Source organism: Symphalangus syndactylus, chromosome 9 (genome assembly GCF_028878055.3).
Source record: "Symphalangus syndactylus isolate Jambi chromosome 9, NHGRI_mSymSyn1-v2.1_pri, whole genome shotgun sequence".
NCBI classification, from domain to species: Eukaryota; Metazoa; Chordata; class Mammalia; order Primates; family Hylobatidae; genus Symphalangus; species Symphalangus syndactylus.
In genome coordinates this window covers 38,074,358-38,097,717 of record NC_072431.2, presented here as the reverse complement: position 1 = coordinate 38,097,717, position 23,360 = coordinate 38,074,358, and the positions used below count along the sequence as shown (strand labels likewise).

General features: G+C 37.0%; 1 long non-coding RNA gene and 1 other non-coding gene across 2 annotated transcripts in view; both read left to right on the top strand.

Annotated features, from left to right (window-relative positions):
* The first annotated feature begins 18,323 nt into the window (after positions 1-18,323).
* Positions 18,324-18,425, top strand: LOC129490840 (U6 spliceosomal RNA). The gene has a single exon (XR_008660330.1). It is a non-coding gene; the product is annotated as a U6 spliceosomal RNA (small nuclear RNA).
* Positions 18,426-22,345: 3,920 nt separating this feature from the next.
* LOC134731365 (uncharacterized) overlaps positions 22,346-23,360 on the top strand; it is a 50,383-nt gene continuing 49,368 nt past the window's right edge. The window contains exon 1 of the long non-coding RNA XR_010113587.1: positions 22,346-22,495. This is a non-coding gene — a long non-coding RNA (uncharacterized lncRNA). The remainder of the gene's footprint in view (positions 22,496-23,360) is intronic.

The following is a 23,360-nucleotide window of genomic DNA, read 5'->3' as shown; positions in this document are numbered from 1 at the left end:
GTTCCTAGTATAGGCATATACAAATCTTCTATGGAAAATCTATCTTTAAATCCAGTTCTCTAAGAATTACTACGGATAAGATTTCAAGACTTAAAAACACAGTTTCATAACTGAAACTTTTCCTAAAACATATGGTAAGAAGCCACCAAGAAAGGGTGAAAGCAGAAACAAAAAAACTTCACAATCATACTTACAAAGACCAAAGGTATGTGAACTAACAGATACAAAATATTAAATTAGAATATTTCACATATTTTTAAAAATAAAACATAGGGTCATTCATGTGATGAAGAAATGGACATTGGGCAGATTTGGAAAGACATCAAATAGAATTTCTGGAAAAATAAGATGTAATTATTGTATTAAGAAGATCATGAGATAACTAAAAAGAACATTTAGACAAAGCTAAAGAGAAAATCATTAAATTGAAAGATTCTAAAAGTAGCCAAATATAAGACAGACTAGGTAAAAAGAAACAATAATTACAGAGATAACTGGTTTTTCAACAAGAGCAACAAAGAGAAAGAAGCTCAAATATTGTCAATCAGCTAAATAACTGGAAATAATGAATTACATATTTAGCAGAAAGAATATTCAAAGAAGAGAAAATAAAGATTTTTTTAATTAGGAAAATTGATCGTGCAAAGGTAAAAGCCTCTCATGAAACAAAATCCTTTGGAAGGCTAAGGCAGGAGAATTGCTGGAAGCCAGGATTTAGAGACCAGCCTGGGTAACAAAGTGAGACCCCCGATTCTAAAAAATATTTCTTAAAAAAACTAGGCAGGCATTGTGGCACTCACCTGTAGTCCCAGCTGCTCAGGAGGCTGAGACTGTAGGACCACTTGAGCTCAGGAGTTCTAGGCTGCAGTAATCTATGATTATACCACTGTACTCTAGCCTAAGTGACAGAGTAATATCCTCTCTCTTAAAAAAAAAAAAAAAGATTTAAAAAAGAAATTCTCAAGGATGTACTTCCTTCAAGAAGAAATGTCTGAGGAAAAAAAAAAGCAGTGGGGGTTGGGGGAGGAAAATGTTAAACTAGATATATTTACTCTATAAAACTATAATGAAAATAACTACTTTGTGGAGTTGGTATAAAATCAAGAAATAATAAAAATCCCATACAACAATAGCATATTAAAAAGCAGGTGATCAGATTTAAAACATTTAAATTCTAGCATTATTCGAGAGAATGATGAAGATTTTATTAACTTTAGATTTTGTTACATTTAACACACATGATTAAATATGCTAAATTAGTAAAATTTTAATGTATAACTTCCCAATTGATCAAGAAAAGTGTAAGAGCAAATAACAACTATTAACCAATCCAAATGTTTTTGATGGAGAGAATCTTCTTTTCTTCATGTTTTCTATTTGTTCTATTTTGTGGATGTTAATCTTAATCAACATTTTTACTCTTTTTATTTTTATTTTCATTTTATTTTGAGATGGAGTTTTGCTCTTGTTGCTCAGGCTGGAGTGCAAAGGCGCCATCTTGGCTCACTGCAACCTCTGCCTCCCGGGTTCAAGTGATTCTCCTGCCTCGGCCTCCCAAGTAGCTGGGATTACAGGCATGTGCCACCACCCCCTGGCTAATTTTGTATTTTCAGTAGAGACGGGGTTTCTCCATGTTGGTCAGACTGGTCTCAAACTCCTGACCTCAGGCCACTGGCCTCAGCCTTCCAAAGTGCTGGGATTACAGGCGTGAGCCACCACGCCCGGCCAAGTTGCTGTTATCTTGAGGTCATTACTTACTTCAGCATAATCTAGTTTATCCTGAGTGATTCAACAAAGAAGGAACTAAACTGCTATAATTTCAACTGATGTGATTTTCTACAAAGAACAGACATGACCTATTATAGACAAACTATTGGATTTTAAGAAAGAATTTTCTTAGGTGAAAAATATTAGAAAGTTCAATATACACATGTATGAAAGTTCAAATTTATGTAACAGAATTACTCAGAAAGTGTCATTAATATAAAAGTAAATTACAAAAGCATTTTAAAAAAAGGTACTATATGTAAACCTTGAAAAAGATATGTAAGAACATTATGTAGAAAATTAGAAAATATTATTGAAAGACATTAAAGACTTAAGCAAATGCAGAAGTACACCATGTACATAGATAGAATCAATTTGTAAAAACAGGAATTTTTCCCAAGTTGGTCTGTAGATTGAAGGCTTTCAACCAAATTGTAGGCTTTTTTTTCTAATGGGGGCTAATTAACTATTTCTATTATATATTTGGAAGATTAAAGAGAAAGAGTATCCAATATACTACTAAGAAGTGCAAGACAGAGGACTTTCCTATGTTTTTTGAGAAGATCAACAAAAGTGATAGACTGCTAGCAAGACTAATAAAGAAGAAAAGAGAGAAGAATCAAATAGATGCAATAAAAAATGAAAAAGGGGATATCACCACCGATCCCACAGAAATACAATCTACCATCAGAGAATACTACAAACACCTCTATGCAAATAAACTAGAAAATCTAGAAGAAATGGATAAATTCCTCGACAAATACACCCTCCCAAGACTAAATCAGGAAGAAGTCGAATCTCTGAATAGACCAATAACAGGTTCTGAAATTGTGCCAATAATCAATAGCTTACCAAACAAAAAGAGTCCAGGACCTGATGGATTCACAGCTGAATTCTACCAGAGGTACAAGAAGGAACTGGTACCATTCCTTCTGAAACTATTCCAATTGATAGAAAAAGAGGGAATCCTCCCTAACACATTTTATGAAGCCAGCATCGTCCTGATACCAAAGCCAGGCAGAGACACAACCAAAAAAGAGAATTTTAGACCAATATCCTTGATGAACATTGATGCAAAAATCCTCAATAAAATACTGGCAAACCGAATCCAGCAGCACATCAAAAAGCTTATCCACCATGATCAAGTGGGCTTCATCCCTGGGATGCAAGGTTGGTTCAACATACGCAAATCAATAAATGTAATCCAGCATATAAACAGAACCAAAGACAAAAACCACATGATTATCTCAATAGATGCAGAAAAGGCCTTTGACAAAATTCAAAAACCCTTCATGCTAAAAACTCTCAATAAATTAGGTATTGATGGGACGTATCTCAAAATAATACGAGCTATATATGACAAACCCACAGCCAATATCATACTGAATGGGCAAAAACTGGAAGCATTCCCTCTGAAAACTGGCACAAGACAGGGATGCCCTCTCTCACCGCTCCTATTCAACATAGTGCTGGAAGTTCTGGCCAGAGAAATCAGGCAGGGGAAGGAAATAAAGGGTATTCAATTAGGAAAAGAGGAAGTCAAACTGTCCCTGTTTGCAGATGACATGATTGTATATCTAGAAAATCCCATTGTCTCAGCCCAAAATCTCCTTAAGCTGATTAGCAACTTCAGCAAAGTCTCAGGATACAAAATCAATGTACAAAAATCACAAGCATTCTTGTACACCAATCACAGACAAACAGAGAGCCAAATCATGAGTGAACTCCCATTTACAATTGCTTCAAAGAGAATAAAATACCTGGGAATCCAACTTACGAGGGATGTGAAGGACCTCTTCAAGGAGAACTACAAACCACTGCTCAATGAAATAAAAGAGGATACAAACAAATGGAAGAACATTCCATGCTCATGGGTTGGAAGAATCAATATCGTGAAAATGGCCATACTGCCCAAAGTAATTTATAGAATCAATGCCATCCGCATCAAGCTACCAATGACTTTCTTCACAGAATTGGAAAAAACTACTTTAAAGTTCATATGGAACCAAAAAAGAGCCTGCATCGCCAAGTCAATCCTAAGCCAAAAGAACAAAGCTGGAGGCATCACGCTACCTGACTTCAAACTATACTACAAGGCTACAGTAACCAAAACAGCATGGTACTGGTACCACAACAGAGATATAGATCAATGGAACAGAATAGAGCCCTCAGAAATGATGCCACATATCTACAACTATCTGATCTTTGACAAACCTGACAAAAACAAGAAATGGGGAAAGGATTCCCTATTTAATAAATGGTGCTGGGAAAACTGGCTAGCCATATGTAGAAAGCTGAAACTGGATCCCTTCCTTACACCTTATACAAAAATTAATTCAAGATGGATTAAAGACTTACATGTTAGACCTAAAACCATTAAAATCCTACAAGAAAACCTAGGCAATACCATTCAGGACATAGGCGTGGGCAAGGACTTCATGTCTAAAACACCAAAAGCAATGGCAACAAAAGCCAAAATTGACAAATGGGATCTAATTAAACTAAAGAGCTTCTGCACAGCAAAAGAAACTACCATCAGAGTGAACAGGCAACCTACAGAATGGGAGAAAATTTTTGCAACCTACTCATCTGACAAAGGGCTAATATCCAGAATCTACAATGAACTCAAACAAATTTACAAGAAAAAAACAAACAACCCCATCAAAAAGTGGGCAAAGGACATGAACAGACACTTCTCAAAAGAAGACATTTATGCAGCCAAAAAACACATGAAGAAATGCTCATCATCACTGGCCATCAGAGAAATGCAAATCAAAACCACAGTGAGATACCATCTCACACCAGTTAGAATGGCCGTCATTAAAAAAGCGGGAAACAACAGGTGCTGGAGAGGATGTGGAGAAATAGGAACACTTTTACACTGTTGGTGGGACTGTAAACTAGTTCAACCATTGTGGAAGTCAGTGTGGTGATTCCTCAGGGATCTAGAACTAGAAATACCATTTGACCCAGCCATCCCATTAGTGGGTATATACCCAAAGGTCTATAAATCATGCTGCTATAAAGACACATGCACACGTATGTTTATTGCGGCACTATTCACAATAGCAAAGAGTTGGAACCAACCCAAATGTCCAACAACGATAGACTGGATTAAGAAAATGTGGCACATATACACCATGGAATACTATGCAGCCATAAAAAATGATGAGTTTGTGTCCTTTGTAGGGACATGGATGAAACTGGAAAACATCATTCTCAGTAAACTATTGCAAGGACAAAAAACCAAACACCGCATGTTCTCACTCATAGGTGGGAATTGAACAATGAGAACTCATGGACACAGGAAGGGGAACATCACATTCCGGGGACTGTTGTGGGGTGGGGGGAGGGGGGAGGGACAGCATTAGGAGATATACCTAATGCTAAATGACGAGTTAATGGGTGCAGGAAATCAACATGGCACATGGATACATATGTAACAAACGTGCACATTGTGCACATGTACCCTAAAACCTAAAGTATAATAAATAAATAAATAAATAAAAAAGAATAAAGTTAACATGTTTAAATCAGTATTATATTGATGCATGAATAGGTAGGCCAATGCAATACTGGAAGTAAGCACCAAAAGAGCCTCGTGAGTACATGAAGACTTAAGCAATGAGAGACCAGGATATACAGATAGGTTGGAATAAATAGACCGTCCCATGATTGGTATAGTTATAATTGGTTATCTACACAGAAATAAATAAAAACAAAAAAATGCTACTTTAAACCTACACAAAAAATCAATTACAGAAGAATTAGAAACATACATTATCAAAACAAAATTTTTTATATTTTAGAGAAAACTATTATCTGGCTAGAAAGTATTTTTTAAATAAAACACTAAAGCTCAAAACATAAAGGAAATATAAAATTAACCTTACTAAAACTTATATTTTATATTCATTAAATGATACTATAAGAAGAAAAATGCAAACTATAAGTAGTCCTGGAAGAAAGTAATTGCAAAACACTTAAGTGACACAGAATTAACATTTGTAATATATAAAGAATTCCTACAAGTCAATAATAAACTCAGGAAAATTGAGCAAAAGTTGTAAACAAACATTTTTAAAAAGATAAACAAATAGCATGCCAATGTATTAAAAAATTATTAAACCTCCTTAGTAATCAGAGAAAGGCAAATTAAACCCATAACTATGTGCTATATATCATTCACTCACTCATTAGGTTGATAACAATTGAAACCTCAGTAATGGGACAGCATTAGGAGATACACATAATGCAAAATGACGAGTTAATGGGTGCAGCACACCAACATGCCAACATGGCACATGGATACATACGTAACAAACCTGCACATTGTGCACATGTACCCTAATAAAGTATAATAATAATAATAATAATAAAACCTCAGTAAATCTTAATGTTGACTTATTTAGAGTAGGGAATCTCTCACATAAGGCTGGAACTACTAAATAGCATAAAATGTAAAACAATTGGCGTTAATTATCTAGTAAATTCAAATGTGCACATATCCTTTGACTCAGCAATTTTAATTCTAAATATATAGCTTAGAGCAACATATTTTATACATAAACACACACACACACAGAAAGAGAGAGTGAGAGAGAGAGACAAACAAATGTAAGAATGTTCACAACAATATAGTCATACCAAAAACAAACACATTTTTAAACCTGGGAACAATCTAGAGATTTACCAGGAATATAATGGATTAAAAATATCTGTTAAAATTAGATTATTATTTGAAGTGAAAATGAATGACATGAGGATTTACAAATGGATAAATCTCTTTAAAAATAAAGTAATATCTCAGCACCACATCGCACTTATTCCAAAATTGACCACATAGTTGGAAGTAAAGCTCTCCTCAGCAAATGTAAAAGAACAGAAATTATAACAAACTGTCTCACAGACCACAGTGCAATCAAACTAGAACTCAGGATTAAGAAACTCACTCAAAACCACTCAACTACTTGGAAGCGGAACAAGCTACACCTGAATGACTACTGGGTACATAACAAAATGAAAGCATAAATAAAGATGTTCTTTGAAACCAGTGAGAACAAAGACACAACATACCAGAATCTCTGGGACACATTTAAAGCAGTGTGTAGAGGCAAATTTATAGCACTAAATGCCCACAAGAGAAAGCAGGAGAGATCTAAAATTGACACCCTAACATCACAATTAGAAGAACTAGAGAAGCAAGAGCAAACACATTCAAAAGCTAGCAGTAGGCAAGAAATAACTAAGATCAGAGCAGAACTGAAGGAAATAGAGACACAAAAAACCCTTCAAAAAATCAATGAATCCAGGAGCTGGTTTTTGAAAAGATCAACAAAATTCATAGACCACAAGCAAGACTAATAAAGAAGAAAAGAGAGAAGAATCAAATAGATGCAATAAAAAATGATAAAGGGGATATCACCATTGATCCCACAGAAGTACAAACTACCATCAGAGAATACTATAAATATCTCTGTGCAAATAAACTAGAAAATCTAGAAGAAATGGATAAATTCCTCGACACATACACCCTCCAAAGACTAAACCAGGAAGAAGTTGAATCCCGGAATAGACCAAAAACAGGTTCTGAAATTGAGGCAATAATTAATACCCTACCAACCAAAAAAAGTCCAGTACCAGACGGATTCACAGCCGAATTATACCAGAGGTACAAGGAGGAGTGGTACCATTCCTTCTGAAACTATTCCAGTCAATAAAAAAAGAGGGAATCCTCCCTAACTCATTTTATGAGGCCAGCATCATCCCGATACCAAAGTCTGGCAGAGACAAAACAAAAAAAGAGAATTTTAGACCAATATCCCTGATGAACATCGATGCAAAAATCCTCAATAAAATACTGGCAAACTGAATCCAGCAGCACATCAAAAAGCTTATCCACCATGATCAAGTAGGCATCATCCCTGGGATGCAAGGTTGGTTCAACATATGCAAATCAATAAATGTAATCCAGCACATAAACAGAACCAAAAGCAAAAACCACATGATTATCTCAATAGATGCAGAAAAGGCCTTTGACAAAATTCAACGGCCCTTCATGCTAAAAACTCTCAATAAATTAGGTATTGATGGGACACATCTCAACATAGTAAGAGCTATCTATGACAAACTCACAGCCAATATCATACTGAATGGGCAAAAACTGGAAGCATTCCCTTTGAAAACTGGCACAAGACAGGGATGCCCTCTCTCACCACTCCTATTCAACATAGTGTTGGAAGTTCTGGCCAGGACAATCAGGCAGTAGAAAGAAATAAAGCACATTAAATTAGGAAAAGAGGAAGTCAAACTGTCCCTGCTTGCAGAAGACATGATTGTATATTTAGAAATCCCCATCATCTCAGTCCAAAATCTCCTCAAGCTGGGAAGCAACTCCAGCAAAGTCTCAGGATACAAAATCAATGTGCAAAAATCACAAGCATTCCACCAGTAACAGACAAACAGAGAGCCAAATCATGAGTGAACTCCCATTCACAATTCCTTCAAAGATAATAAAATACCTAGGAACCTGACTTACAAGGGATGTGAAGGACCTCTTCAAGGAGAACTACAAATCACTGCTCAATGAAATAAAAGAGGACACAAACAAATGGAGGAACATTCGATGCTCATGGATAGGAAGAATTAATATCATGAAAATGGCCATACTACCCAAGGTAATCTATAGATTCAATGCCATCCCCATCAAGCTACCAATAACTTTCTTCACAGAATTGGAAAAAAATACTTTAAAGTTCATATGGAACCAAAAAAGAGCCTACATTGCCAAGACAATCCTAAGCCAAAAGAACAAAGCTGGAGGCATCACGCTACCTGACTTCAAACTATACTACAAGGCTACAGTAACCAAAACAGCATGGTACTGGTACCAAAACAGAGATATAGACCAGTGGAACAGAACAGAGCCCTCAGAAATAATACCACACATCTACAACTATCTGCTCTTTGACAAACCTGCCAGAAACAAAAAATGGGGAAATGATTCCCTATTTAATAAATGGTGCTAGAAAAACTGGCTAGCCATATGTAGAAAGCTGAAACTGGATCCCTTCCTTACACCTTATACAAAAATTAATTCAAGATGGATTAAAGACTTAAATGTTAGACCTAAAACCAGAAAAACCCTAGAAGAAAACCTAGGCAATACCATTCAGGACATAGGCATGGGCAATGACTTCATGTCTAAAACATCAAAAGCAATGGCAACAAAAGCCAAAATTGACAAATGGGATCTAATTAAACTAAAGAGCTTCTGCACAGCAAAAGAAGCTGCCATCAGAGTGAGCAGGCAACCTACAGAATGGGAGAAAAATTTTGCAATCTACTCATCTGACAAAGGGCTAATATCCAGAATCCACAAAGAACTCAAACAAACTTACAAGAAAAAAACAAACAACCCCATCAAAAAGTGGGTGAAGGATATGAACAGACACTTCTCAAAAGAAGATATTTATGCAGCCAGCAGACACATGAAAAAATGCTCATCATCACTGGCCATCAGAAAAATGCAAATCAAAACCACAATGAGATACCATCTCATGCCAGTTAGAATGGCGATCATTAAAAAGTCAGGAAACAACAGGTGCTGGAGAGGATGTGGAGAAATAGGAACACTTTTACACTGTTGGTGGGACTGTAAACTAGTTCCACCATTGTGGAAGACAGTGAGGCAAATCCTCAAGGATCTAGAACTAGAAATACCATTTGACCCAGCCATCCCATTACTGGGTATATACCCAAAGGATTATAAATCATGCTGCTATAAAGATACATGCACACGTATGTTCACTGCAGCACTATTCACAATAGCAAAGACTTGGAACCAACCCAAATGTCCATCAAAGAGAGATTGGATTAAGAAAATGTGGCACATATACACCATGGAATACTATGCAGCCATAAAAAATGATGAGTTAATGTCCTTTGTAGGGACATGGGTGAAGCTGGAAACCATCATTCTCAGCAAACTATCACAAGGACAAAAAACCACACACTGCATGTTCTCAGTCATAGGTGGGAATTGAACAATGAGAACACTTGAACACAGGAAGGGGAACATCACACCCCGGGGCCTGTCATGGGGTTGGGGGAGGGATAGCATAGGGAGATATACTTAATGTAAATGATGAGTTAATGGGTGCAGCACACCAACATGACACATGTATACATATGTAACCTGCACGTTGTGCACATGTACCCTAGAACTTAAAGTACATTTCTAAAAAAAAGTCATAATGTTCAATGAAAAACAGTAATTCATCAAAAGATACAGACAGTACTTTTCATGTCTATAAAGTTCAAAAATAATAAAAGGTAAACTCATATTATTCCAGGGTGAATATATATGTGACAAAACTATAAAGACAAGCAAATTGTACCTATATGTTTTATGTACTTTTTATATATGGTCTGTGATACGGTTTGGCTATGTCCCCACCCAAATCTCATCTTGAGTTGTAGTTCCCATAGTCCCCACGTGTCGTGGGAGGGACCCAGTAGAAGTCTCATGGATGCCTTTAACCTCATGCTGTTCTCATGATAGTGAGTGAGTTCTCGTGAGATCTGATGCTTTTATAAGGGGCTTTTCTTCCTTTGCTTGGACCTTCTTTCTCCCACTGCCATGTGAAGAAGGATGTGTTTGCTTACTCTTCCATCACAATTGTAAGTTTTCTGAGACCTCCCCAACCATTCAGAGTTGAGTCAGTTAAACCTCTTTCCTTTATAAATTACTCAGTCTCAGGTATTTCCTTACAGCAGCGTGAGAATGGACTAACACAATCTGTTTCACAAAAAAAATTAAAATCAGTAAAAAGTCATGACCCAGAACTAAGGTATTTAGTGCATAATGGTTGCTGCATCCTTTTTAAGTTTTAACTGTAGTTCTAATTTCTACATAAGATTCTCCTAGCTCAGGTTGCTACAAGAAAATTGCAATCAGTTATCATAAAATTTCATTTTCCCTGTTTTATCTTAGTAATGTCATGTGAGGACACACTACTTCTGTATTAGAGATGTAAAGAGATGTGGCTTGATGATTCCTACTGTTTCTATTACATTATGGGACTTTTAATAGTAAATATAGCTCCAAATTTAAATATCTGCTGTTTCAGAAATAACAATGGGGACTGTAATGATATGGAAATGCCGTTAGCTCTTCCTGGAAGAATCAAATCTGTGTTTTGTTTTGTGTAATTTTATTTTCTTGTCTTTTTTGAAGGTATAAGGATAAGAACCCAAAACTTTTAAACTACTCATGAGACATAATATTTGAAGGAAATATAAACCCATTTTCCAATTTTTGTAACTAAAATATATCACTATTTGCTTAAAAAATGAGTGACATTTTCCTTTTAAAATATTTTTATCAACTTTTTCTAAAATTACATATTTCTCATGAGTAGAAAAATTTAACAGACTCAGGTGGACAATCAAAATAGACATTATTAGTAAAAGAAACATCCTGTACTTTGGAAAATACTCAAATTACCCTAGACCCCCAAATAACTATATACATATATGGATTACACCTGATTAACTAGTGAAATTACTTTTATTTAATCAGTTAATAGGGATGATATTCACCTGTCACTTGCTTTTAGTATCATAATTTATTTTAGATAGTTACTATTATACATGCATACAGATATGCATGCATCCACACACAAACACATGAAATATCAAATGAAAGTTTGATATTAAGGCTATAACTAATCTAGTAAATGAGATGAAAATAAAGCAAAAAGCACTTACCCATAAGGAATTTTAAGACCTTGACTTCACGTGAAATTGAACTTTTAAAAAGCCTCAAGCTTTAATAAAGCAGGGATTCATTATCAAAAGTTTGCATGAAGAGGAAAAACAGGAACATATTAACGATTTGAAGAAACTAAAAATAAGATGACCTCAGCTTTTAAAAAGATAACATGGAATTATGAAAGTATGTGGTAAAGACACATTTAATGCTACACACTTTGAAGTAACCATCACCTTCAGAAATTACCAGTCTTGGCCACATCACACTGAGATATATCCCTAGTCACAGATGACTCTGAACACTCTGGCTCTTGTTTATTATATTCTAAAAGTGTCATAACAGTTTTTAGTTACAATTCTGAATGAGTAAACTTAATAAAAAGTTTTTTAAAATAATTGTAAATTTTGGGTTATATCTCTGTATTAATCAGGACTCTGTGGGTTGCAATGAACAGAAATGAACTAAAGCTAGATTAAGACATAAACAAACAGAAAAATCCCAAACATTATAAATGTTAGAGAGATATATTATAAATCCCAAAGTAGAAAACATACAGCTACACTCCATGAATAGAAAATTTCTTTGACAGATTATTTCTCTGTGAATTGGCTTTCTCTGACTCTCATGTAGTAGATGGTAGAGAGTTACCCTACACTTCTAAGTTGACCATTGCTCCCAGCTGAACAAAAATAGATTAGTATCAATTATGAATTCCCTGGAAATATCTGCTTGGCTCAGGTTAGGCAAAGTAATCTATTTTGGTTCAATCAACTAGAATTGAAAGATGATTATGGTCAAGCATAACAGACAAAGGACAATGGGACATGGATATTTGTAAACTGGAAAAATACCCCACAGGATATTTATTACAATCCTAGTAGACGTTTATACTTCACTGCCCTCAGCCAATTCACTAACACAGGAATTTTAGTTGCCTCAGAGACTCTCTATTTGAACCTACTTCTCTGTAGTAATTGTACTATTACTCCATTGCACAGAAAAACTGGCCTGAGCTAACAGAAATTATCTCAGCTTAACAGGACATACATATATTTTAATTTTATTTTGGAAAGAATCAGAAAAAAAAACTCTCAAGATCATTGGGCCTTTGACGCCCCTCTGTGTGGGCATATGGCTGATCTGATTACCTCCACAGTAATATGGGTTGAGCACTAAGGTAGAAAGCAGAGCTTTATTGTTTATGATGGATTTATATTTGATTTATATCCTTTTTAGAGATAGTGAACTATTTAGGAACTGAAAAGATAAAGTTTTCAGAGGCAGTATAGTGTATACAAGCATACCTTGACTATTTGTTGGCTCAGTTCTGGACCACTGCAATACAATAAATATTGCAACAAAGCAAGTCATGCACACTTTGTAGTTCCCCAGTGCATATAAAGGCTATGTTTATACTATACTGTAGTCTATTAACTGTGCAATCACATTATGTCTAAAAAAGTTACATATCTTAATTAAGAATTACTTTATTGCTAAAAAATGCTATCAGTTTTCTGAGCCCTCAGCAAGTTGGAGTCTTTTTGCTTGTAGAAGGTCTTGCCTTGATTGCTGGCTGCAGGGCATTGGTTGATGAATATTAGGGAGGCTGTGGCAATTTCTTAAAATAAGATAGCAATGCAGTGTACCACATTGATGGACTCTTCCTTTCATGGAAGAATTCTCTGTAGCATGCAGTGTTGTTTGATAGCATTGTACTGGCACTAGAACATTTTTCAAAATTAGTCAATGCTCTCAAACATTGCCCCTGCTATATCAACTAAGTTTATATAAAATTTTACATCCTCTGTTGTCATTTCAGCAATGTTCATAGCATTTTCACTAGGATTATATTCCATTTGAGGAAACCACTTTTTATGCTCATTCTTAAGAAGCAACTCCTCATTCATCAGTTTTATCATGAGATTGCAGCAATTTGGTCACATTTCTGAAGATGTGTTCCGCTTCCGATTCCAGTTCTCTTCCTATTTCCACCACATCTGCAGCTACTTTTCCCACTGAAGTCTTGAACACCTCAAACTCATCCAATGAGTGTTGGAATCAACCTTTTCCAAACTGCTGCTAATGTTGACATCTGACCATCTCTCATGAATCATAAATATTATTACCTAGAACAGTGAATACTTTAGAAGGTTTTTAACTTACTTTCCCCAGGTCCATCATAGGAATCACTATCTACGGCAGCTATAGCCTTGCAAAATGTATTTCTTAAATAATAAAACTTGGAAGTCAAAATGACTCCTTGATCCATGGGATACAGAATAGATGTTGTGTTGACAGGCATGAAAACAACATTAATCTTGTACACCACCATTAGAGCTTTTGGGTGACTAGGTGCATTGTCAATGAGCAGTAATATTTGAAAGGAATTTTTTTCTGAGTGATAGTTCTCAACAATGGGCTTAAAATATTCAATAAACCATGCTTAAAACAGATATGCTGTCATCCAGGCTTTTTGTTTCACTTATGGAGCATAGGCAGAGTCGATTTAGCATACTTCCTAAGGTGTATTAGTCTGTTCTCATGCTGCTGATAAAGACATACTCAAGACTGGGCAATTTACAAAAGAAAGAGGTTTAATGGACTTATAGTTCCACATGACTGAGGAGGCCTCACAATCATGGTGGAAGGGGAAAGGCATGTCTCACATGGTGGCAGACAAGAGAAGAGCGCTTGTGCAGGGAAACTCTTCTTTTTAAAACCATCACCTCTCGTGAGACTTATTCACCATCACGAGAACAGCATGGGAAAGACCTGCCCCCATGATTCATTTACCTCCCACTGGGTCCCTCCTACAACATGTGGGAATTCAAGATAAGATTTGGGTGGGGACACAGCCAAACCATATCATAAGAGCTCTAGGATTTTGGAGTAATAAATGAGCATTCATTTCAGCTTAACGTCATCAGCTGCATTAGCCCCTAACAAGAGAATCAGCCTGTCTTTTGAAGATTTGAAGCTCAGACATTGACTTCTCCTCTTTAGCTATGAAAGTCCCAGATGGCATCTTCCAATAGAAAGCTGTTTTGTCGACACTGAAAATCTGTTGTTTAGGATAGCCTGCTTCATCAATAATCTTAGCTAGATCTTCTGGATAACTTGGTGCAACTTCTACTTCGCATTTGCTGCTTCATCTTGTACTTTTATGTTATGAAGATGGCTTCTTTCCATAAACCTCATGAACAAACCTCTGCTGGCTTCAAATTGTTCTTCTGCAGCTTCTTTACCTCTCCTAGCCATCACAGAACTGTAGAGTTGGGGCCTTTCTCTGGATTAGGCTTTGACTTAAGGGAATGTTATGGCTGGTTTAGTCTTCTACCTAGACCACTCAAACTTTCTTTATATCAGCAATAAGGATGTTTGTTTTCTTATTTGTGTATTCACTGGAAGAGAACAGTACTTTTTTTTTTTCCAAGAACTTTTTCTCTGCATTAATGACTCAGCTGTTTGGCACAAGAGGCCTAGCTTTTTACCTCTCTCAGATTTCTACATACCTTCCTCACTAATCTTAATTATTATTTTATTATTATATTTTTATTTTTGGAGACAAAGTCTCACTCAGTTGCCCAGGCTGGAGTGCAGTGGTGCAATCTCGGCTCATGGCAACCTCTGCCTCCCTGGTTCCAGTGATTCTCATGCCTCAGCCTCCCAAGTAGCTGGGACTGCAGGCGTGAGTCACCACATCCAGCTAATTTTTGTACTCTTAGTAGAGACAGGGTTTTGCCATGTTGGCCAGGCTAGTCTCGAACTCCTTATCTCAAGGGATCTGCCTGCCTCAGCCTCTCCAAGTCCCAAGATTACAGGCCTGAGCCATCACACCCAGCCTTAATCATTGTTAGCTTTTGAATTAAAGTGAAAAACATGAAACTCTTCCTTCACTTGAATACTTAGAGGCTTCTGTAGGGTTATTAATTGACCTGATTTCAATGTTGTCATGTCTTAGGGAATAGGGTGGCCTGAGAAGAGAGAAAGAGACTGGAGAACGGCCAGCCAGTGGAGCAGTCAGAACACATACAACATTTCTTAATTAAGTTTGTCAACTTATATGAGCACCATTTTTGGTGCCCCAAAACAATGACAATATTAACATCAAATATCACTGATCATGGATCACCATAATAGATACAATGATAATTAGAAATTTTAAAATATTGTGAGGATTACCGAAATGTGACAGAGACATTAAGTGAACATATGATTTTGGAAAAATGGTGCCAATACAATTTCTGAAGGCTTCCACAAACCTTCGATTTGTTAAGAACAACAACAAAAAAGCATTATCTATAAAGCACAATAAGGCAAAGTGCAATAAAACAAGGTACACCTGTATAGGTTATGTGTACTGGCTTTAGAGCCACTACCACTGTCCAAACTATAGTTTGTGCAGACTTAATCAAGTTTTTTAACTTCTTTGTCCTACAATATCCTCATCTGTATATTTTGGATTAAAATAAATTTAAAAAATTAATCTTAGCAAACTGCTTATTTACAATGCCTGGAAGACTGTAAGTACTCAATATTCTAGTTGTTTTAGAAGGAGTGGTTTTAAGACTTGCTATATTCCTGTAATGTCCTACATACCCCTTCTTGCTTTAGAAGGGATGATTTAAAAACATGCTGTATTCTTGTCAGAGAGCCAGGTACTAAAGCAGATTTATTATGAAGCTAATTAGAGTTGAATTTCAGGGTTCTGGACTTTCCAAGGCTCATCTACATTTTTTTATATTTTATTTCCTAAGAGCACACCCCAAATTGTATAACTCTGAGCCCAGTAAAACTTAGTTCCACCTCTGGTCAAGTTTGGTGGACCCATTCCAGATAATTATTCATAACTATACTAGGATAATTTATTTAGCTCAGTTTACCAAGATGACAAAAAGAAGAGTTGAGAATGATTAAATACTGAGAAAAAACAATCTATTCAGTTTACTGTATACAAAACTTTGAGAGTAACTGTTTTATTCTTATTCTATAATAATTAATAATAGATTTAAAATAGATGAATCAGATTGCTTAAGCTCTTGAGTTAGAGGCTGCAGTAAGCAATGATCACACTACTGTACTCCAGTCTGGGTGACTAAGCAAGACCCTGTCTCAGGAAAAAAAAAAAAAGAGGAATGGATGATCATACAGGGAAGTTTTGACCATAATGAAGTATATAAAATGTTATTATTTCAACTGATGACTCCAGAATTCCTCTAAGGGATACAGCTATCTTTGAGAAAAGAGCACAAAATTTTTGGAGCAGTATGTGGGACTTCCAGACCCTGGTTGGCTGGCCCTAAACTACGAAAGAAAGAAATTGCTCTCTAGACATAAAAAGAATGGGAATTCTCCCAAGTAGTCTGCAAAAGAGAGATTGAGGAAGAGGAAGGGAAGAAGAAGAGTAGCTGCATATTGTACAAAGTGACTACTTCCAGAGAGCCTTCCAAATTTTCTTTCTGGAGTGATCTCAGCTCACTGAAGCCTCAATCTCCTGGGCTCAAGTGATCCTCACACCTAAGCGTGTAGACTAGCAGGGACGACAGATGTGGGCCACCACATCCAGCTAATTACTTTTTAATATTTTTTGTAAGGATGAGATTCCACCATGTTGCCCAGGCTGATCTCAAACTCCTGAGCTCCAGTGATCCTCCCACCTAGCCCTCCCCAAGTGCTGGGATTACAGGTGTAAGCCACCAGGCCTGGACTCTCCAAATTTTCAATAAAGCCTTTAGAATTCATAAAAGTTGTGGAAGTGAATATTTATTTTTGGAATCTGAAGAAGCAGTTGAGTTCCTCTGATGAGGAACTGAGTTAGCCTATGAGGATGCATGGCCTATAAAAATGTAATCACCCAGGGAATACATACAAATCTCAGGGAGGGTGGCATAGTTTGTGTGTCCCCAGAAGCAGACACTGGGACAAGAACTCCAGTGCAAATTGTTTGTTGTTGTTATTGTTGTTGTTTGAGACAGTCTTGCTCTGTTGCCCAGGCTGGAATGCAGTGGCACGATCTCGGCTCACAGCAACCTCCATCTCCTGGGTTCAAGTGATTCTCCTGCCTCAGCCTCTGGAGTAGCTGAGATTACTGGCATGCATCACCACGCCCAGCTAAGTTTTGCATTTTTAGTAGAGCTGGGATTTCGCCATGTTGGCCAGGCTGGTCTCGAACTTCTGACCTCAGGTAATCCACCCAGCTCGGCCTCCCAAAGTGCTGGGACTATAGGCGTGAGCCACCTCACCCAGCCTATAGTGCAAATTGTTTACTTGGAAGGAGGAAAAAACCACCACTAGGCCAGGGAGGAACTGGGACAAGGAAGAAAAGGTAGTTAGAGAAGTTCATTATTAAGCCATTTACCACTGTGGATGTGGACTTCATCATGTTAGGCAAGAGGAGTTCGTGTAAAACACACCCCTCAGAAGTGTTTTCTGAGGAACTGGGTATGTATATATAATTCTTGTGGGTCATTGTTTGAGGGCTATTCACAGAGGAGATTCCTTGGCACCTCTGACCCCAACAAATAAGGTAAATATATGCAAGTGCTTGAAGCTGAAATTTGGGTTAGGGAATATGGGCAGGTTACCAACATCGTCTCCTCTGTCTGTGGACTTTGGACATCCATTGGCTCTGAAATTGACATGAATTTCAAGACAAGTTCAATAGATTTCTGAAGGTCAGAGAAACTCTCACCGTCTCCTGAATGGCATGACAGTATTTTATTTTGCTTTAAATTTGTCCTCACAAGGAATTGATTCTTTTTAAGAAAGTCTTTATACAGCGCTGCTTTGGCAGCATATATACTAAAATTGGAACAATAACTAGAATATTAGCATAGCCCTGTGCAAGGATGACATGCAAATTTGTGAAGCATTATATATACATATTTTTACAGGGTGACTATAGTCAATAATAATTTAATTGTACAGTTTAAAATAACTTAAAAAGTCTGATTGGATTGTTTGTAACACAAAGAATAAATGCTTGAGGGTGAATACCCTATCTTCATGATGTGATTATTAATATAGCATATCTGTATCAAAACATTTCATGTACCTCATAAATATATATACTATTATGTACCCACAAATATTAAAAATTAGAAAAAGAGAAGAAAGTCTTCACACAGATAGGGCTAGGGAATATGTTACTTGAGAGACTGATCTGTACTTTTCTCCCGAAACCTTCAGCTTCTAATAATTCTCTTCCAAATATCCATGTTCTCTGTCCAAAGCATTTTTGGGGGGCATCTTAGGATGGTTTCTTCTTTGCATAACGCTATTAAACTAGTGTAAAACTGTCACTCTTCAATTTTAATTACATAATCTTTTAAAATGGCATTTAATGACATCTAATTTATCCAAGAATTGCCTTTTTATTTTAATGCTGTTATTTCTGTTTGTTTCTCCAAGTCCATAATTTGCTGTACTGGAGTTTTATTCTTCTTGCTTTTGGAAAGAAAGACAAAAAATCCAGATGTAGTCCAAATATAAACTGTTCACAGAATTACATAGATACCATTCCATTCCCAGTATAATACATGTAAACACATGGACATCTCTCACTCCAACTCTAATTGCTCCAGAGCTTAGCTGTTGAACCATTTTAAATAGCATTGAGTGGTCTCTGTAGGCATCACATGTGATATATGTAAGTATTCAATACATACCTATAGACTGGTACGTAGAAAGGGGAAAGACTATCACTTACTTCACTTATTTTGAAATGATACACAGGTTTAATAGAAATAGAAATGTAAATAAATTCAATAATTTGGGGAAATACATATTATTCTTTCAATAATTTCTCTAAAAGGTTTTAATTTTTGTTGTTTTTAACTCTATCAATTATCTTTTTTTTTCTTCATAGTTTCAATCCGAGTATTGAATTGTCTTTGGCCTGAAAACATTTTAGTTCCTTTCCAAGTGAACAATGACTTCTTTTTCTTCTACCTTTTTAATGTCCACAATAGAGTCTCTAATACTGGGGGCCATCCCAGCCCCCATGATTATGAAGACAGCACTGGTTCTCTTCCTTCATAGTTCCACAAGGGTTATCAACCTGCTTTTTCTCTACTTCAGGTGGAAGTGTTTCTTCTGAACCAATTATCTTCCTATCTTTGTCCTCTGAAGAATCGTTTTTCCACTCCCAGCTATTTTCTTTCTTGGGGTAAGTTTTATGTCTGGGTCATTTTGCTTATTTCTCTACCCTCTTAAAAACTGAATTCCTCTGCCTTAGAGAATTCTCAACTTCATACATTATTTGACATGTTTAAAATTTCTTCGATTCTAAGGGAATTTTGTCTTACTGGTATGTGAGAAGCGCAAAACAGGTCATCACTTCTAAAACACAGAAACATATGTTACCTAAAGAAAGAACCCACGGCTGCATTTTGCAGATACTGTAAAAAAAAATCTTGTAAGTGAATTATCCAACTACTGTGTTGTATCTTCCCTTATCCACTACTAGGTACAAATTCTGGAAATTATTGAACTCTGAAAACACTTCACCAATGATTATGAAGGAGTAATTCTTAACTTGACCATTTTTGTAATTCGTTGGCCATACCCTGATATTCATCTTCCTAACAACACTAAAGATGATTGACTACCTGTAAGGAAACTGATTCTTTGTGGAAATAACTTCTAATAACTAAACATTTGTCTCAATAGCTTCAATTTTTTTTTAGGGAAGGTTGATAGTTGTCAAAAAATATCTGATGTAGGAGGAAAGTGAAAATGACACTGTCATCTAGAGAACTGGAAGGGAGTGAATGATGGCCTTTGACCTACCCTTGAAAGAGTTGTTCTTGTATAATACAATCAGTTAAGAAGAAGGAGCCAGGGTAATTCTATGGGTAAATACAGTCTTTCTTAGCTATGGGGCAAGGGAGTGGGGTTAGCAGGTGTGTGTATGTTGCAGGGGATTGCTTCATTCAGGCTTTTCCCCAAACTCCAGTCCCAGGAAGAGAGAATTCAAAGCCAAGCAAAAATTGTTAAGGCTTCACTGGAGTATCTATCCACCTCCTCCGACCTGAGAATAAAATCAAGAAAGCATACACAGCAGCAAATTTGGCAAGGGAAGGCCTTGGCCACATGCCCTATCCTGGGCTAGCAAGAGTACTTTATCCTTTACCCTATACATATGGAACTGCTATGGTTTCTTCAACCATCTCAGTTGAGGCATTGTAAGTGGAATATTTTAACAGCCTTCCTAGAGTGATGGGATTCAAATCAATCCAGAGAAGCAGTGTTACACCCTGTTATGTTTTGGCTGTGTCCCCACACCCAAATGTCATTGTCAATTGTAGTTCCCATAATCACCATATGTGGTGGGAAGGACCAGGTGGAGAGAATTGAATCATGGGGGCTGTTTCCCCCATCCTGTTCTCATGATAGTGAGTGAGTTCTCATGAGATCTGATGGTTTTATAAGGGCCTTCCCCCTTCACTGGGTTCTCATTTCTTCTCCTCTCTATCACCATGTGAAGAAGGACGTGTTTACTTCCCCTTCCGCTATGATTGTAAGTTTCCTGAGGACTCTCTAGCCATGTGGAACTATGAGTCAATTAAACCTCTTTCCTTTATAAATTACCCTGTCTCGGGTACGTCTTTTTTAGTAGTGTGAGAACAGACTAATATACACCCACTCTGCAGGAAGGTCGGTGCAAAGCAAGCCAGGATAGCCTCGGATTGCATGGGCTACAGAGGGGAAAGTGTTGGTAGGTTGTAAGTGATTAGGCAGTGATTAGGTACTTATCCACCAAAGGACAGAAATTCAACTGTAGGGAATCCAGGCCTCCTAGTGGTTGATACTCAGCTGTGGTTTAGGTAAAACTTCCTAAATATATTACTCTGCTTTGTTCAATGATAACAGATTCACTTATGTTTCTTCTCCCTGCCCTGTCCCAGACCCGCAGCCCTCGGCATTGTTTCTACACAGTTAAGCGGTGTCTCACTGTCTGCCTTCCAGTCACTCTATACCCATGTCCAATAAAGAGCAGTGACATTACCCAACACACTTACTGAAAGTAAGAGACTTTGTAGTTTGTAACAGCCATATTGATATTCATGCTTATCATTTTATACAGTTACAGGTGATACTAAAACATTTTTCAGTAAGAAGAATTTGTTTAACATCTAACCATACAATATTAACCACTGAGAATAGAAATAATAGTAAGAATAACAAAACATGGGCACTGCCCTCAAAGAGTTTATAATCTAATGGGGGGCAGGCAAGTAAACAAATTATTATAATGTAGTATGATATTAACCTACACAGAGAGCAGAGAAGAAGGGCCTCTAACACAGACTTAAGGTAGAGGGATAAGGAATAGAGTAAAAGGAAATTATTACCAGTGCAGGATTCTTGGAGGAAAATGTGCCTACTTCCTGTTCACAAGGATGAATAGAAAATATTCAAAATGGGCATAAGATGACAAACAAGGCAGAGAATCCAGAGAAAACATGGTATACCCTGGGGAACTGCTAAGTAGGGCTTGAACACAACATACCGGATCAGGCACAATTTGAGCTGAGTCAAGAGAGACAGGCTGGCATGGGATCCTGGAGAGCCTTAGACACCATGACCAGGATCCCAGCATCTAACAAGAGGGAAGATAGAGAACTAATGAATGATGCTGTGGGCTGAATTATACCTGTTCCCCCAGTCCCATGGGGTGAGTCCTCACATCCAGTGTCACTATTTAGAGACAGGGCTTTTAGGAGGTAATTAAGATTAAATGAGGTCATAATGGTAGAGTTCTAATCTGATAGGATTGGTGGCTTTATAAGAAGGGGATGAGAGAGATCTCTCTCTCTCTCCAAGTGCATGTGCCAAGCAAAGGCCCTGTGAGGACACAGTGAGAAGTTGGATCTGAAAGCCAGGAAGAGAGTCCTCACCAGAACCCAACCATGCTGACGCCCTAATCTCAGACTTCCAGATACAAGAACTGTAAGAAAATCAATTTCCGTTGTTTAAGCCATCTAGTCCGTAGTATTTTGTTACAGTAACTTGCACCTACTAAGACAAATGATGTCAAACAAGAGAGTGGCATGTGTGTCACATGACGTGTATTAAATGAAGAGTGTGCTTAGGGTAGCTAGTAGATTGCAAAAGGAGTAAAACTGAAGGTGGAAGATCATTTAGGACAGTATCTACTAACCATCCAGATTACAAATAAGAAGAGTTTCAACTAAAGTGTGGGCAGAAAGACTGAGTGAAGACATTGGAGTTTGCTGAACTTAGAGACACAACGGATGTTGTAGGTAAGCTTTTGAAGTTACGGAGTTAAATTATGTCTTATACTATGGTTTAGTTGAAGAAACCTTTTTCGACAAATTGTCCATTTGGCGTATAAGCCAGACCAGCTTAATCAGGCACAGGAAAGCTGCAGTGTGTCACAAAATGTTGAAAGCAAATGCAAGAGTGAAGGCGTCATGATCAACGACTTGCTGTGGATTCCTGTTCTTCTTAGAGGCTGTCTCATTCTCTCATGGCTCAGTGAAGAAGCCAGTGTCAACCCAAGTTTTAACTATCTGAAAAGCTTGATTTCATTCTTGATGTTTTAATATTTTCTCCCTCCACTTTAGATGCTCCCCTGTGGGCTGTGCATCTCACTCTGAAGAAGACTGGCATAGCTGATGTCGCCAGTCGGTGAGCTGACTATGATAAAAAAAGGGAGAGCACATTTTTAGGTGTTCTTTCCCTAGTGTATGTCTTTGTCAACTTCGTCATAGATCAGTTGGCTCTAGATACATGGCTTTATTTCTGATTTCTCTATTCTCTTCCATCAACCTGTGTCAACAAATATTCTTAG